We start from the raw sequence: 17,887 nt of genomic DNA, 5'->3' as shown, positions 1-17,887 counted from the left end.
AAGAAAACTTGTGCTAGGCACAGAACTCTTTTCTGGGGGTCCACTTTCCCTACAACCTCCTTATCCCATTCTGTACCCATTCCTTTGCTTCTCCCATCCTGAAACTGCCACCTCTAAGACAGAACTACTTCGTTTTCCTTCCTCAAGTGCCATTGCATTCCACATACTTTCTTGTAATAACAAGTCATACATTTCCCTTCAGCAACCAAGAACTGACTTTTATATTGGCATTCGCTATAGCCCGCCCCCCTCCCCCCACCCCCAAGAACAGAACAAAACAAAACAAAACAATTGCTTTCTTACATTTAACATGTCAGGATGGTGCCAGACACTATTCATGGAGAGTCAAAAATCTCTTTTGTTTCTGTGTAAAAGGGAGGTCCTTTCAAGTCGTAAATGTTTCAGAACTTTCATTTATTTGGAAATGACCTAGCTATTCAATACACTGTCGTCACAAGGATAGAAACTCGGGTAACCAAAACACCTGGAGAAACGTTTGTTAGTTCAGTTCAGTTCAGTTGCTCAGTCGTGTCTGACTTTTGGGACCCCGTGGCCTGAAGGACGCTAGGCTTCCGTGTCAGTCACCAACTCCAGGGGCTTGCTCAAACTCATGTCCATCGAGTCAGTGATGCCATACAACCATCGTATCCTCTGTCATCCCCTTCTCCTCTGCCTTCAATCAAGACTATGAGAGGCAGATATTTTAGAGTATAATTATTGTAAAGAGTTTGTCTAAAAGCTCATATCACATTTACATTTTTTACTTTTGTTGTTGTCGTTTCCAGGTAGTTTCTTGCTGAAGAGCTTGTGACAGATATAACAATAGAGCAATTTTTACCTCAAAAGAAACCTAGGCACTATGAACATGTTGTGCTTAATGTTGTTGACTCTTAGACATGTCTATAATGGAGGAGCAAAACCAAAAATACTAGATATTTAATATTGACTAGTTCCCAGTTCACGGGACTCTGACATTCATTTAGGTCAATGTTTTCTTGTATTTCCAGCAGTTTGATTTGGAAGGGCTGCCTTGTCTTGAGACCATTGAAATCAGAACACAGAACTTGAGCAATATTATCAAAAAACACAAGGCTCACACTGACACATACCTTAATCCAAACAGACAGACAAGACATCTTCCAGGTTTCCGCCTGAGATTTAAAATATTTCTTTGAGCCAGTCTTCTGGGGAGTGGGGGGATGGGGGTGGCAGTAAGGCAGGCTTGGGTAACAAGCTAATTGTTGGTCATTGCATATGCAAAGAACCAGCTTTCCGGGTTCCAAGGAAAAAAGTTTACTTGGTAACCAACTTTGTCTGGTTCTATAGAATATCATGGCCCTCCTAGGTCAGGTCATCTTGCCTTTCTGTAGTCCTCGTTTTATCCCTAAATCATAGACAGCTTGGATTGTCTCTGTGGGGTGTATGTATTGTCCTCATGTTTGACCTGGCAGCAGCAGCGAGGTCCGAGAGCCTCTCCTGGAACCGGGCGTGGGGACGGGGCTCACCGAGAGCCGCTGGTGAAGGTGGGCAGCGCCCCTGGAGCGCGGCAGGGGCGGGGCGAACCCGGGCGGCACAGGGCGGGTGTCGGCTCCTGGCGGGGGTAGGGGAGGGCTTCCCAGTTGTGCTCTCAGAGATGGCCACTGCGGCTGGAAACACGCCGGGAGCGCAGCCAGGGTGGGGTAAACCTGGCCTGCACAGGTCGAGATTCCGCTCGCTGTGGGTGGGGGGTCGGTCCCTGTTGTGCTCCCGGGGGTCGCCAATGTGGCTGGGAACCCGCCGGGAGCCCAGCAGGGCCGGGGCAAAACCTGGCGGCGCGGGGCGGGGTGGGGGTCCGTTCGCAGCGGGGGTCGGCTCCTGGCGGGGGTGGGGGAGGGCTTTCCAGATGTGCTGTTGGGGGTCGCCATTGCGGCTGGGAATGCCCATTTCGTGAACTCCTGGATCCCCAAGGATCGGCATCCATCGGCCACAGCGGAGGGGTGCGGAACACAGGTAAGGGAACGGGGACTGCGTGGAGCAGGGAACCATGTATTCCGCCCTGTGTTGGCACAGTCTCAGAGCTCCCCAACCTGGCGGTCGCAGGAAGGCCTCGTCTTTGGGGTCAAGGCCTTTACCACTCCACCCCTCTGCTGAAAAACCTCATAGTCTGCGCGGTTTTCCCAAGCAGCCTAGTGTCCGCTGGAAGTCCAAGGGACAGAACCCTGAATTCTGGCCGGCTGGCCCAGCCCTGCTTCTGGCACTTTGTAGGCCAGCGGGCCCTGGAGCACCTGCTAGGATGGGAAAGGGAAGGGTACGCGAATTGCACCCTGGTGGCCACCGAGGCAGCAAAGAAGGGGGGAGGGCACCTTACTGCCCTTTAATGGCAGACAGAATCTGTGGCTGTCCTGGTGCGTGGGCCTTTTCATGTGGACCTTGTGCAATAAAAGTTTACCGGTGACCTTAGGGAACTTCCCAGTGTGCTTCTGACAGATGAGGGATGCTGTGGAGTTGGAGGGGCCTCTCAGGACTACGCTGGGTTTGGCGCAATGGAAGAGGGCCTCATCTCCAGGGAAGGCAGGAACCTCAGGCTTCCTCTCCGTTTCGGACTCCGACCGCAGGGTCCCTGCAGAGTTGGGACAGGAGAGTCAGGAATCGTCTTGTCTGAGGAAGGGAACTCCGCTTGCCTGTCGAGGTGTTCAGGGGGTCTCAGGCCCCTTGTTCAGCTGTGTGTGGAACCTGCGGGTGTTTCCGGACGATGCACGACGGTGACAGTGCCCCTTCGTGTTGTGCTTTCACCCACTGGGTTGCCTTCGAAGAGGTGTCCGGGCCTCGGGTTCTTTTCAAGAGCGGACAGGGAAATCGGGGTCTTTCGGCATGTGGGACCACCCACGGGGCTAGTCTCAAATTTCCTAGTGAGGCCGGCTACATCCTGAGGTATGCCGGGAAGGCCGGGGAGCCTTCCAGACAACGCAGGGGGATCGACTCTCCTGTCGCCATCAGGAGGGGAGAAGGGGCTCAGATGAAGTGGGGCCAGAACCCTCGGTGTTACCCTCGAGGGAACCCGGCGTGTCGAGGAACTTTTGGGGGTTGCAGGAAGGCTGTCAGGGACCGTTTCTCCCTTCAGGGCGGAACAGGGGACTTCCCTTCATACGCCGTCGCGGGCAAGGGCGTCATCTTGCGAAGACGTGGGAACCACGTGGTTTTTCTCGAGTTGCGGCGGATTCTTGAGTTACGACGGGGATCTCAGGCTTCCTCTTGGGTTGGCCCTGCGAAGCCCAATCTTCCCCTCGAGTTGCGAGGGAAAGCTGGGGGTTGCGCTCGAGTCACTGCAGGGCCGAAGAGACCTCACCTAGGCGTGTGTCCGGGACCTAATATTCCTCTCCAGGGAAGGCAGGGATCTCGGGGTTGCATTCCAGGCTCCCCCGGGGAGTCAGGCCTCGTCTCGAGGGGAAGCCAAGGACTCCGCTCTCCTCTCGAGTCGCGACGCGGGTCTCTTGGAGCCCCCTGAGCGGCCTCAAGGGAGTCCAGCTTCCTCTTCCGTTTGGAGAGAGGACCCGGGATTGCTCTCCAGGCCATGCAGGAAAAGAAGGCCCTCAGCTCGCGAGGACGGGGGCGTCTCAGTGGTTTCCTCGAGCTGCGGCGCCCGTGGGGGTTTTCTCCCGAGGCACGACGAAGATCTCAGGGAGCCTCTCATGCGGCGACAGGGAAGTCAGGTCTCCATGCGCATGGCGAGGGGGAGCGCGTCCTGGCTCTCGAGTCACGGGAGGGGACTAGGGCCTCGAGACGCGTTGAAGAAGGATTCTCGAGGTCTTTCTCCGGGGGCGGCGGGAAACCCTCGTGTCCCTCGCCTTCTGCCGGGGACCTTCGGGAACTTCCCAGGGTGCCTCTGAGAGGCGAGGGATCCTGTGGAGGTGGCGGGGCCCCTCGGGACTCCGCTGGGTCTGGCGCAACGGAAGAGGGCCTCACCTCGAGGGGAGGCAGGAACCTCAGGCTTCCTCTCCGTTTCGGACTCCGACCGCAGGGTCCCTGCAGAGTTGGGACAGGAGAGTCAGGCCTCGTCTTGCCTGAGGAAGGGAACCCCGCTGGCCTCTCGAGTTGCTCAGGGGGTCTTAGGCCCCTCGTCGAGCTGTGTGTGGCACCCGCGGGTCTTTGCGGACGATGCACGGGGTTGGCAGTGCCCCTCCGTGTTGTGCCTTCACCCACAGGGTTGCCTTCGAAGAGGGGTCCGGGCCTCGGGTCCTTCTCAAGGGCGGACCGGGGAATCGGGGGCGTTCGGCATGTGGCCCCACCCACGTGGCTCGTCTCGAATTTCCTCGTGAGACCGGCCTCATCCTGAGGTGCGCCGGGAGGGCCGGGAACCCCTTCCGGACCACGCAGGGGAATCGACTCTCCTGTCGTGACCAGGAGGGGAGAAGGGGCTCAGATGAAGCGGTGCCGGGACTCTCGGTGTTCCCCTCGAGGGAACCCGGTGTGTCGGGGAACTTTTGGGGTTCTCACGAAGGGTGTCAGGTACCGTTTCGCACTTCAGGGCGGAACAATGGACTTCCCTTGAGACGCCGTAGTGGGCAAGGGCCTCATCTTGCGAAGACGTTGGAACCACGTGTTTTTTCTCGAGTTGCGGCGGGATTGTCGAGTGACGACGGGGAATTCAGGCTTCCTCTTCAACTGGCCCAGGGAAGTCCAGTTTTCATTCGAATTGCGAGTTAGAACTGGGGATTGCTCTCGAGACACTGCAGGGCCAAATAGAGCTCATCTAGGCTTGTGTCCAGGACCTAATGTTCCTCTTCTGGGGCGACAGCTATCTCGGCATTGCATTCTCGACTCACCCGGGGAATCAGGTCTCGTCTCGAGGGGAAGCCAAGGACACTGCTCTCCTGTGAAGTTGCGACGGGTATATCTTGGAGCTCACTGTGTGGCCTAAAATGAGTCAAGCCTCCTGTGGAGTTTGGAGAGAGGACTCAGGATTGCTCTCCAGGCCATACAGCAAAAGAAGGCCCTCATCTCGTGAGGACTGGGGCGTCTCGTGGGTATTCTCGAGCTGCGGCTCCAGTGTGGTGTTGCTCACGAGGTATAATGGGGAGCTCAGGGAGCCTCTCCTGTGGCGCCAGGGAAGTCAGGTTTCTATGCGCGTGGCTAGGGGGAGCGCGTCCTGGCTCTCGAGTCATGGTAGGGGAATCGCGCCTCAAGACGCGTTGAAGAAAGACTCTCGAGGTCTTTTACGGGTTGGGGCAGGAAACCCTTGGTTCCCTCGACTTGTGCCGGTGATCTCAGGAAGGTCTAAGGGTGCCTCTGAGAAGTCAGGGATACTATGCAGTTGGGAGGGGCCTCTCGGGACTCCACTGGGTTTGGTGCAATGGAAGAGGGCCTCATCTCGAGTGGAGGCAGGAAACTCATGTTGTGTCTCCTGACTTCTCCTGGGCCAGATCTGACTCGGATCGCAGTTTCGCTGCAGAGTTCGAACAGGAGAGTCAGGCCTCGTCTTGTGTGGAGGAATGGAACTCCGCTTGCCTCTCCAGTTGTTCACGGGTTGACAGGTCACTTCTCGAGCTGTGTGTGGTACCTGCGGGTTTCTGCAGACGATACCCGGGGGTGTCAGTGCCCCTTCGTGTTGTGCCTTCATCAAAAGGGTTATCTTCAAAGAGGTGTCCGGGCATTGGGATCTTATCAAGAGCGGACCGGGAAATCGGGGTCTTTCGGCATGTGTCACCATCCACGAGGCTATGTCTCGAATATCCTCGTGAGACCGGCCTCATCCTGAGATGCACCGGGAAAGGCAGGAACCCCTTCAAGACAAAACAGGGGAATCGACCCTCCTGTCACGATCAGGAGGGGAGAAGGGGCCCAGATGTAGTGGTGCTGGGAACCTCGGTGTTCACCTTGAGTCAGACTGGTGTGGCGAGGAACTTTTGAGGTCGCATCAAGGGTGCCAATACCGTTTCGCACTTCAAGACGGAACGTGGGACTTCTCTTGAGACGCTGTAGGGGGCAAGGGCCTCATCTTGCGATGACGGGGGAACCACGTGGCGTTTCTCGAGTTGTGGCGGGATTCTCGAGTTTTGACAGGGAATACAGTCTTCCTCATGTGTTGGCCCAGGGAAGTCCTATCTTCCATTCGAGTTTCAAGGGATAGCTGGGGATTGCCCTCGAGTCACTGCAGGGCAAAATAGACCTCATCTAGGCTTGTGTCCAGGACTTAATGTTCGTCCCTAGGGGCGACAGGGATCTCGGGCTTGCATACCAGACTCACCCGGGGAATCAGGCCTCATCTCAAGGGGAAGCAAAGAACTCTGCTGTCCTTTTGGGTCGCGATGGGTATCTCTTGGAGCCCACTGTGTGCCATAAAGGGAGTCAAGCCTCCTGTGGTGTTTGGATAGAGGACTCGGGATTCCTCTCCAGGCCATGCAGGAAAAGAAGGCCCTCATCTCACGATGACGGCGGTGTCTCGTGGGGTTTCTAGACTGCCGCGCTAGTGCCGGGTTTCTGACGAGGTACGAGAGGGAGCTCAGGGAGCCTCTCGTGTGGCGCCAGGGAAGTCAGGTCCCCATGAGATGGCTAGGGGGAGATCGTCATTGCTCTCGAGTCATGGTAGGGTAATCGGGCCTCAAGACGGGTTGAAGAAGGACTCTCGAGGTCTTTCTCGGGTCACTGCATAAAACCCAGGGTTCCCTTGACTTGTGCCTGCGACCTCAGGGAGCTTCTCAGAGTGCCTCTGAGAAGTCAGGGATACTGTGCAGTTTGGAGGGGCCTCTCGAGACTCCTCTGCATTTGGTGGAATGTAAGAGGGACTCATCTCGAGTTGAAGCAGGAACCTCAGTGTTCCTCTCCATTTCTGACTCAGATCGCAAGGTCCCTGCATGTTGGTACAGGAGAGTCAGGCCTCGTCTTTTCTGGAGGATGGGACTCCTCTTGCCTCTCGAGTTGTTCTCGAGGTGACAGGCCACTTGTCGAGCTGTGTGTGTAACCTGCCCGTTTTTCCGGATGATGCACAGGTGTGTTAGTGCCCCTTCGTGTTGTACCTTCATACTCAAGGCTGCCTTCCAAGAGGTGTCCGAGCATCGGATTCTTATCAAGAGCGGACCGGGAAATTGGAGTCTTTCAGCAAGCGGCACCACCCACAAAGCTACGTATCGAATTTCCCCATGAGACCGGCCTCATCCTGAGTTGTGCAGGGAAGGTCGGGCCCCCTTGCAGACAAAGCAGGGGAATCGACCCACCGGTCACGATCAGGAGGGGAGAAGGGGCTTAAATGAAGTGGTGCCGGGAACCTCGGTGTTCCCCTTGAGTGAGACCGGCGTGTTGGGGGACTTTTGGGGTCGCATCAAGGGTGCCAAGTACCATTTCGCATTTCAAGACGGAACCTGGGACATCTTTTGAAACGCTGTAGCGGGCAAGGGCCTCATCTTGCGATGACGGGAGAACCACGTGGTTTTGCTCGAGTTGCGGCAGGATTCTCGAGTTATGACCGGGAATTTAGGCTTCCTCTTGTTGGCCTTGAAATCCAATCTTGCATTCGGGTTGCGAGGGGGAGCTGGGGATTGCGCTAGAGTCACTGCAGGGCAAAAGAGACCTAATCTAGGCTTGTGTCCAGGATCTAATGTTGCTCTCCAGGGGCGACAGGGATCTCGGGTTTGCATTCCAGACTCATCCGGGGAGTCAGTTCTCACCTCGAGGGTAAGCAAAGAATTCCGCTCTCGTCTCGAGTCGCGATGGGTATCTCTTGGAGCCCACTGTGTGTACTAAAGGGAGTCAAGCCTCCTGTGGAGTTTGGAGAGAGGACTCGGGATTGGACTCCAGGCCATGCAGGAAAAGAAGGCCCTCATCTCGAGATGACGGTGGCATCTCGTGGGTTTTCTCGAGCTGCGGCGCCAGTGTGGGGTGTCTCATGAAGTACCACGGGGATCTTAGGGAGCCTCTTGTGTGGCGCCAGGAAAATCCAGTATTCCATTCGAGTTGCGAGTTAGAACTGGGGATTGCTCTCCAGTCACTGCAGGGCAAAATAGACATCATCTACGCTTGTGTCCAGGACCTATTGTTCCACTACTGGGCCGACAGGGACCTCAGGGTTGCATTCTCGACTCACCCGGAGAGTCAGGCCTCGTCTTGAGGGGAAAAAAAGGACTCCGCTCTCCTGTCAAGTCGCGATGGGTATCTCTTGGAGCCCACTGCGTGGCGTAAAGGGAGTGAAGCCTCCTATGGAGTTTGGAGAGATGACTCGGGATTGTTTTCCTGGCCATGCAGGAAAAAAGGCCCTCATCTTGCGATGACGGGGGCGTCTCGTGGGTTTTCTCCAGCTGTGGCGCCAGTATCAGATTTCTCACGAGGTACAACGGGGAGCTCAGAGAGCCTCTCGTGTGGTGCTAGGGACGTCAGGTCTCCGTGCGTGTGGTGAAGGGGAGTGCGTGATTGCTCTCGAGTCATAGTAGGCGAATCGGGCCTCAAGACGCATTGAAGAAGGACTCTCGAGGTCTTTCTCGGGTTGCGGCAGGGAACCCTGGGTTCCCTCGACTTGTGTCGGTGACCTCAGGCAACTTCTCAGGGTGCCTCTGAGAAGTCAGGGACACTGTAGATTTGGGAGGGGCCTTTCGTTACTCAACTGGGTTTGGTGCAATTGAAGAGGGCCTCATCTCGTATGCAGGCAGGAACTTCAGGGGTCCTCTCCATTTCTGACTCGGGTCGCAGAGTACCTGCAGAGTATGGACAAGAGAGTCACGCCTCGTCTTCTGTGGAGGAATGGATCTCCGCTTTCCTTGCGAGTTGTTCATGGAGTGACAGGCCTCTTGTTGAGCTGTGTGTGGAACCTGTGGGTTTTTCCGGATGATGCAGAGGGGTGTCATTTCCCCTTCGTGTTGTGCCTTCATCCACAGGGTTGCCTTCAAAGAGGTGTCCGGGCATCGGGTTCTTTTCAAGAGCGTACCAGAAAATTGGGGTCTTTCAGCATTGGTACCACCCACGAGGCTACATCTCGAATTTCCTCAGGAGACCGGCCTCATCCTGAGGTTCGCCGGGAAGGTAGGGAAACCCTTGCAGACAAAGCACGGGAATCGACCTACCGGTCGCGATCAGAAGGGGAGAAGGGGCTCAGATGAAGTGGTGCCGGGAACTTCGGTGGTCCCCTCGAGTGAGACCGGTATGTCACGGCACTTTTGAGGTCGCATCAAGGGTGCCAAGTACAGTTTCGCACTTCAAGACGAACGTGGGAATTCTCTGGAGATGCTCTAGCGGGCAAGGGCCTCATATTGCGATGACGAGCGAAACACGTGGTTTTTCTCGAGATGTGGCGGGATTCTCGAGTTACGACGGGGAATTCAGGCTTCCTCTTGTGTTGGCCCAGCAAGTCCAATCTTCCATTCAACTTGTCAGAGAGAGCTGTGGGTTGCTCTCGAGTCACTTCAGGGCAAAGAGTCCTCATCTAGGCTTGGGTCCAGGACGTAGTATTGCTCTCCAGGGGCAACAGGGATATCGGGGTCGCATTCCAGTCTCACCCGGTGGGTCACGCCTCGTCTCGAGTGGAAGCAAAGGACTCCACTATCCTCTCGAGTCGCGACATGTAACTCTTGGAGCCCAATGAGTGGCCTAAAAGGAGTCAAGCGTCCTGTGTAGCTTGGACAGAAGGTTCACGCTTGATCTGCATACCATGCAGTTAAAGATGGCCCTCCTCTCGTGATGACGGGAGTGTCTCATGGGTTTTCTCGAGCTGTGGCGCCAGTGTGGGGTTTCTCACGAGATATGATGGGGAGATCAGGGAGCCTCTCGTGCAGCGCCAGAGAAGTCAGGCCTCCATGCGTGTGGCCAGGCAGATCGCGTCATTGCTCTGGAGTCATGGGAGGGACTAGGGCCTCAAGACGCATGTAAGAAGGACTCTCGAGGTCTTTCTTGGGTTGGGGTGGGAAACACTCGTTTCCCTCGACCTCTACCGGGGACCTTAGTGAACTTCCCAGGTGCCTCTGAGAGGTGAGGAATACTGAGGAGTTAGAGGGGCCTCTCGGGACTCCACTAGGTTTGACGAAATGAAAGAGGGCCTCATCTCGATTGGAGGCAGGAACCTCAGGCTTCCTCTCCATTTCTGACTCCGACCGCAGGGTCCCTGCAGGGTTGGGACAGGAGAGTCAGGCCTCATCTTGTCTGAGTAATGGAACTCTGTTTGCCTCTCGAGTCGTTCAGTGGGTCTCAGGCCCCTTGTCGAGCTGTGTGTGGAACCTGCGGGTGTTTCCAGAAGATGCACGGGGGTGTCATTGCCCCTTCATTTTGTGTCTTCCCCCACAGGGTTGCCTTCAAAGAGGTGTTCGGGTATAGGGTTCATTTCAAGAGCGGACCGGGAAATCGGGGTCGTTCGGCATGTGGCAGCACACACGTGGCTCATCTCGAATTTCCTCGTGAGACCAGCATCATCCTGAGGTGCGCCGGGAAGGCCGGGAACACCTTCCACACAAAGCATGGGAATCGAATCTCCTGTCGTGATCAGGAGGGGAGATGGGGCTCAGATGAAGTGGGGCAGGGACTCTAGGTGTTCCACTCGAGGGAACCCGGTGTTTCAGGGAACTTTAGGGGTCGCATCAAGGGAGCCAAGTACCGTTTCCCACTTCAGGATGGAACATGGGACTTCCCTGGAGACGCTGTAGCGGGCAAGGGCCTCATCCTGTGAAGACGTTGGAACCACGTCGTTTTTCTCGAGTTACGTCTGGATTCTCGAAAACGACGGGGATTTCAGGCTTCCTCTTGGGTTGGCCCTGGGAAGCCCAAACTTCCCCTGGAGTTGCAAGGGAAAGCTGGGGGTTCTGCTCGAGTCACTACAGGGCCAAAGAGACCTCATCGAGGCGTGTGTCCAGGACCTAATATTCCTCTCAAGGGAAGACAGGGATCTCGGGTTTGCATTCCAGACTCCCCCGGGGAGTCAGGCCTCGCCTCGAGGGGAAGCAGAGGACTCCGCTTTCCTCTCAAGTCGCGACACGGATCTCTTGGAGCCCAATGAGTGGACTCAAGGGTGTCGAGCCTCCTCTTCAGTTTGGAGAGAGGACTCGGGATTGCTCTCCAGGCCAGGCAGGAAAAGAAGGCCCTCAGCTCGTGAGGACGGGGGCGTCTCATGGGTTTCCTCAGGCTGCAGCGCCCGTGGGGGTTTTCTCACGAGGCATGACGAGGACCTCAGGGAGCCTCTCGTGCGGCGCCAGGGAACTCATGTCTCCATGCGCATGGCGAGGGGGAGCTGGTCATCACTCTCGAGTCATGGGATGCGACTAGGGCCTCAAGATGCGTTGAAGAAGGACTCTCGAGGTCTTTCTCGGGTGGCGGCGGGAATCCCTCGTTTCCCTCGACTTCTGCAGGGAACTATAGGGAACTTCCCAGGGTGTCTCTGAGAGGTGAGGGATGCTGTGGAGTTGGCGGGGCCTCTCGGGACTCTGCTGGGTTCGGCGCAATGGAAGAGGGCCTCATCTCGAAGGGAGGCAGGAACCTCAGGCTTCCTCTCCGATTCTGACTCCGACTGCACGGTCCCTGCAGTGTTGGGACAGGAGAGTCATGCCTCGTCTTGTCTGAGGAATGGAATTCTGGTTGCCTCTCGAGTTGTTCCGGGAGTCTCAGGCCCCTTGTCGAGCTGTGAGTAGACCCTGCGGGTTTTTCCGGATGATGCACGGGGGTGTCAGTGCCCCTTCGTGTTGTGCCTTCACTCACAGGGTTTCCTTCGAAGAGGTGTCCGGGCATCGGGTTCTTATCAAGAGCGGACCGGAAAATCGGGGTTGTTCGGCACGTGGCACCTCACACATGGCTAGTCTCGAATTTCCTCCTGAGACCGGCCTCATCCTGAGGTGCACCAGGAAGGCCGGGAACCCCTTCCAGAGAAAGCAGGGGAATCGACTCTCCTGTCGCGATCAGGAGGGGAGAAGGGGCTCAGATGAAGTGGTGCCGGGACCCTCGGTGTTCCCCTCGAGGGAACCCAGCGTGTCGGCGAACTTTTGCGGTCGCATCAAGGGTGTCAATTACCGTTTCGCACTTAAGGACGGAACATGGGACTTCCCTGGAGACTCCGGGAACTTCCGTGTTCCCCTGGAGTGAGACCGGTATGTTGGGGAACTTTTGGGTCACATCAAGGGTGCCAAGTAGCATTTCGAACTTTAAGATGGAACGTGGGACTTCTCTTGAGACTCTAGCTGGCAAGGGCCTCATATTGTGATTAAGGGGGAACCACATGGTTTTTAAGACTTGAGGCTGAATTCTCGAATTACGATGGGAAATTCAGACTTCCTCTTGTGTTGACCTTGGGAAGACCAATCTTCCATTCAAATTGTGAGGGAGAGATGGAGGTTGCTCTCGAGTCACTGTAGGGCAAAATAGACCTCATCTAGGCTTGTGTCTAGGACATAATGTTCCACTCCAGGGGCGACAGGGATCTCGGGGTTGCATTCCAAACTCACCCGGGGAGTCAGGCCTCGTCTCCAGGGAAGCAAAGGACTCCGCTCTCCTCTCGAGTCGCACCGGGTATTTCTTGGACCCACCTGAGTGGCCTAAAGGGAGTCAATCCTCCTGTGAAGTTTGGAGAGAGGACCAGGGATTGCTCTCCAGGTCAGGCAGGAAAAGAAGGCCCGCATCTCTCCTTGATGGGGGCATCTTGTGGTTTTTCTCGAACTGCGGCGCCACTGTGGGTTTTCTCACGAGGTACGATGGGGTACTCAGGGAGCCTCTTGTGTGGTACTAGGGAAGTCAATTTTCGTGCTTGTGGCGAGGGGAGCGCGTCCTTGCTCTGGAGACATGGTAGGGGAATCGGGCATCAAGAGACGTTGAAAAAGGACTCTCCAAGTCTTTCTCGGGTTACTTCAGGAAACTCTGGGTTCCCTCGACTTGTGCCAGTGACCTCAGGTAGCTTCTCAGGGAGCCTCTGAGAATTCAGGGATACTGTGGTGTTGGGAGGGGCCTCTCGGGACACCACTGAGTTTGGTTCAATGGAAGAGGGCCTCTTCTCTAGTTGAGGCAGGAACCTCAGGGTTCCTCTCCATTTCTGACTCCGATCGCAGGGTCCCTGAAGAGTTGGGCCAGGAGAGTAAGGCCTCGTCTTGTGTGAAGGAATGCAACTTCACTTGCCTCTCGAGTTGTTCACGGGGTGACAGTCCACATTTGGAGCTGTGAGTGGAATCGGCGGGTTTTTCTAGACGATGCATGGGGATGTCAGTGTCCCTTCGTGTTGTGCCTTCATCCACAGGGTTGCCTTCGAAGAGATGTCCGGGCGTCAGGTTCTTATCTAGAGTGGACCGGGAATTCGGGATCTTTCAGCATATGGCACCAACCATGAGGCTACTTTTCGAATTTCCTCATGAGACCGGCCTCATCCGGAGGTTCACGGGGAACGTCGGGAACCCCTTGCAGACAAAGCATGGGAATCGACCCTCCTGTCGCGATCAGGAGAGGAGAAAGGCCTCAGATGAAGTGGTGCCGGGAACTTCAGTGTCCCCTCTAGTGAGATCGGTATATAGGGGAACTTTTGGGGTCGCATCAAGGGTGCCAAGTACTGTTTTGCACTTCAAGACGGAATGTGAGACTTCTCTTGAGATGCTGTAGGGGGCAAGGGCCTCATCTTGCAATACGGGGAACCACATGATTTTTCTCGATTTGCGGCGGGTTTCTCGCATTACGACTGGAAATTCAGGCTTCCTCTTGTGTTGGCCCAGAAAGGCCAATCTTCTGTTCGAGTTGCAAGGGAAAGCTAGGGGTTGCGCTTGAGTCACTGCAAGGCCAAAGAGACCTCCTCTAGGCTTTTGTCCAGGACCTAAGGTTCCTCTCCAGGGGCGACAGGGATCCAGGGTTGCATTCCAGACTCACCCTCGTAGTCAGGCCTCATCTCGAGGGGAATCAAAGGACACCGCTCTCCTCCTGAGTATCGACGAGTATCTCTTGGAGCCCACTGAGTGACCTAAAGGGAGTCAAGCCTCCTTTGGATTTTGGAGAGAGGATTCGGGATTGCTCTTCAGGTCATGCAGGAAAGAAGGCCCTCATTTCACCATGACAGGGGCGTCTCGTGGGTTTTCTCGAGCTGCGGCGCCAGTGTGGGGTTTCTCACGAGGTACGATGGGGAGCTCAGGGAGCCTCTCATGTGGTGCCGGGGAAGTCAGATCTTCATGCGCGTGGCGAGGGGGAGCGCGTCATTTTTCTCCAGTCATGGTAGGGGAATCGGGCATCAAGACGCGTGAAGAAGGACTCGCGAGGTTTTTCTCAGGTTATGGCAGGAAACCCTGGGTTCCCTCGACTTATGCCCGTGACCTCAGGGAGCTTCTCAGGGTGCCTCTGAGAAGTCAGGGATACTGTGCAGTTGGGAGGGGCCGCTCCGAACTCCACTGGGTTTGGTGCAGTAGAAGAGGGCCTTATCTCGAGTTGAGGCAGGAACCTCAGTGTTCCTCTCCATTTCTGAATCGGATCTCAGTGTCCATGCAGAGTTGGGACAGGAGAGTCAGGCCTCGTCTTGTGTGGAGGAATTGAACTCCTCTTGCCTCTCGAGTTGTTCATGGGGTGACAGGCCACTTGTCGATCTGTATGTGGAACTTGCGGGCTTTTCCAACGATGCAGGAGGGTGTCAGACCCCTTCGTTTTGTGCCTTCGTCCACAGGATTGCCTTCGAAGAGGTGTCCTAGCATTGGGTTCTTATCAAGAGCAGACACGGAAATCGGGGTCTTTCGGCGTGTGGCACCAACCACAAGGCTACGTCTTGAATTTCCTCGTGAGACCGGCCTCATCCTGAGGTGCGCCGGGAAGGTCCGGAACCCCTTCCAGACAAAGCAGGGTAATCGACCCTCCCGTCGCGATCAGGAGGGGATAAGGGGCTCAGAACAAGCGGTGCACCGAACCTTGGTGTTCCCCTCGAGTGAGACCAGTGTGTCGGGGAACTTTTGTGGTAACATCAAGGTTGCCAATTATCGTTTTAAACTTCAAGATGGAATGTGGGGCTTCTCCTGAGACGCTGTAGCTGGCAAGGGCCTCATCTTGCGATGACGGGGGAACCACGTGGTTTTTCTCGAGTTGCGGCGGGATTTTCGAATTACGACGGGGAATTCAGGCTTCCTCTTGTGTTGTCCCAGGGAACTCCATTCTTCCATTCGAGGTGCGAGGGAGAGCAGGGGATTGCTCTCGAGTCACTTCAGGGCAAATGAGACCTCATCTATGCTTGTGTCTAGGACCTAATGTTCCTCTCCAGGGGCGACAGGGATCTCGGGGTTGCATTCCAGACTCACCTGTGGAGTTAGGCCTGGTATATAGGGGAAGCAAAGAATTCCGCTCTCCTCTTGAGTCCCAACGGGTATCTCTTGAGCCCACAGAGTGGCCTAAAGGGAGTCAGGCCTCCTGTGGAGTTTGAAGAGAGGCCTCGAGATGCTCTCCAGGCCATGCAGGAAAAGAAGGCCTTCATCTCGCGATGACGGAGGCGTCTCGTGGGTTTTCTCGAGCTGGGGAGCCAGTGTGGGATTTCTCACGAGGTATGACGGGGAGCTCAGGGAGCCTCTCGTGTGGCGCCAGGGAAGTCAAGTCTCCATGCGAGTGGCGAGGGGGAACGCGTCATTGCTCTTGAGTCATGGTAGGGGAATCGGGATTCAAGACGCATTGAAGGAGGATTTTCGAGGTCTTTCTCGGGTTGCGTCAGGAAACCCTGTGTTCCCTCGACTTGTGCCGGTGACCTCAGGGAGCTTCTAAGGGTGCCTCTGAGAAGTCGGGATACTGTGGATTTGGGAGGGGCCTCTCGGGCCTCCACTATTTTTGGTGTAATGGAAGAGGGCCTCATCTCGAGTGGAGTCAGGAACCTCAGGGTTCCTCTCCATTTCGGACTCCGATCGCAGGGTCACTTCAGAGTTGGGAGAGGTGAGTCAGGCCTCGTCTTGTGTGCAGGAATGGACCTCCGCTTGCCTCTCGAGTTGTTCACTGGGTGACAGGCACTTGTTGAGCTGTAAGAGTAACCTGCGGTCTTTTCTGGACGATGCACGGGGTTGTCAGTGCCCCTTCGTGTTGTGCCTTCATCCACACTATCTTCTTATAGGTGTCTGGGCATCGCGTTCTTATCAAGAGCGGATCGGGAAATCGCGGTCTTTCGGCATGTGGCACCACCATCGAGGCTACGTCTCGAATTTCCTCGTGAGACAGCCTCATCTGAGGTGCGTGGAGAAGGTCGGGAACCCCTTGCAGACAAAGCAGGGGAATTGACCCTCCTTTCGCGATCAGGAGGGGAGAAGGGGCTCAGATGAAGTGGTGCCAGGAACCTCGGTGTTCCCCTCTAGTGCGACCCGTATGTCGGGGAACTTTTGGGGTAGCATTAAGGGTGCCAAATATCATTTCGCACTTGAAGACAGAACGTGGGACTACTCTTGAGACGCTGGAGCAGGCAAGGGCCTCATCTTGCAATGACGGGGGAATCACGTGGTTTTTCTCGAGTTGAGGCGGAATTCTCGAATTACTACTGGGAATTCAGGCTTCCTCTTGTGTTGGCCCAGGGAGGTCCATCTTCCATTCGGGTTGCGAGGGAAAGCTGGGGAGTGCTCTCGAGTTACTGCAGGGCAAAAGCGACCTCAGCTAGCCTTGTGTTCAGGACCCAATGATCCTCTCCAAGGGCGACAGGGATCTCGGGTTTGCATTACAGACTCACCCGGGGAGTTAGGCCTCGTCTCGAGGGGAAGCAAAGGACTCGGCTCTCCTCTCGAGTTGCGACGCATATCTCTTGGAGCCCACTGAGTGGTCTAAAGGGAGTCAACCCTCCTCTTCAGTTTGGAGAGAGGACTCGGGATTGCTCTCCAGGCCATGCAGGAAAAGAAGGCACACATCTTGAGATGACGGGGGCGTCTCGTGGGTTTTCTCGAGCTGTGGCGCCAGTGTGGGGTTTCTCACGAGGTACGACGGGGAGTTCAGGTAGCCTCTCGTTTGGCAACAGGGAAGTCAGGTCTCCATGGGCGGGGCAAGGGGGAGCGCGTCATTGCTCTCCAGTCAGGGTAGGGGAATCGGGCCTCATGACGGGTTGAAAAAGGACTCTCGATGTCTTTCTAGGGTTGCGGCAGGAAACCCTGGGTTCCCTTGACTTGTGCCGGTGACCTCAGGGAGCTTCTCAGGGTGCCTCTGAGAAATCAGGGATACTATGGATTTGGGAGAGGCCTCTCGGGACTCCTCTGGGTTTGGTGCAATGGAAGAGAGCCTCATCTCGAGTTGAGGCAGGAACCTCAGGGTTCTGCTCCTGACTTCCTGGAGCCGGATCTGACTCAGACTGCAGGGTCCCTGCTGAGTTTGCTCAGGAGTGTCAGGTCTCGTGTTCTGCGGAGGAATGGAACTGCGCTTACATCTCAAGTTGTTCAATGATGACACCACATTTCGTGATGTGTGTGGAACCTGCGGGTTTTTCGGAGATGCACGGGGGTGTCAGTGCTCCTTCCTGTTGTGCCTTCATCCACAGGGTTGCCTTCGAAGAGGTGTCCGGGCATCGGGTTCTCCTCAAGTGCGGACCGGGAAATCGGGGTCTTTCAGCATGTTGCACCACCCACGAGGCTACATCTCGAATTTCCTCGTGAGATCGGCCTCATCCTGAGGCGCGCAGGAAAGTCCGGGAACCCTTTCCAGACAAAGCAGGGGAATCGACCCTCCTTTCGGGATCAGGAGGAGAGAAAGGGCTCAGATGAAGTAGTGCCGGGAACCTCGGTGCTCCCCTTGAGTGAAACTGGTAAGTCGGGTAACTTTTCGGGTTGCATCAAGGGTGCCAAGTACCGTTTCACACTTCAAGACGGAACCTGGGTCTTCTCTTGAGACGCTGTAGTGGGCAAGGGCCTCATCTAGCGCTGACGGGGGACCCACGTGTTTTTTCTCGAGTTGCGGCAGGATTCTTGAGTTACAACGGGGAATACAGGTTTCCTCTTGTGTTGGCCCAGGGAAGTCCAATCTTCCATTCGAGTTGCGAGGGAGAGCTGGGGAT

At 55.9% G+C, this 17,887-nt stretch overlaps 1 long non-coding RNA gene across 1 annotated transcript in view; it reads left to right on the top strand.

Annotated features, from left to right (window-relative positions):
• Positions 1-17,494, top strand: part of LOC129657136 (uncharacterized) — a 63,367-nt gene extending 45,873 nt beyond the window's left edge. Inside the window, exon 3 of the long non-coding RNA XR_008716554.1 lies at positions 17,375-17,494. This is a non-coding gene — a long non-coding RNA (uncharacterized LOC129657136). The remainder of the gene's footprint in view (positions 1-17,374) is intronic.
• Positions 17,495-17,887: the final 393 nt, after the last annotated feature.

The sequence above is a fragment of the Bubalus kerabau genome, chromosome 7 (genome assembly GCF_029407905.1).
Source record: "Bubalus kerabau isolate K-KA32 ecotype Philippines breed swamp buffalo chromosome 7, PCC_UOA_SB_1v2, whole genome shotgun sequence".
NCBI classification, from domain to species: Eukaryota; Metazoa; Chordata; class Mammalia; order Artiodactyla; family Bovidae; genus Bubalus; species Bubalus kerabau.
The sequence above is the reverse complement of the archived record's forward strand: the minus strand, read 5'-3'. Positions and strand labels throughout refer to the sequence as shown.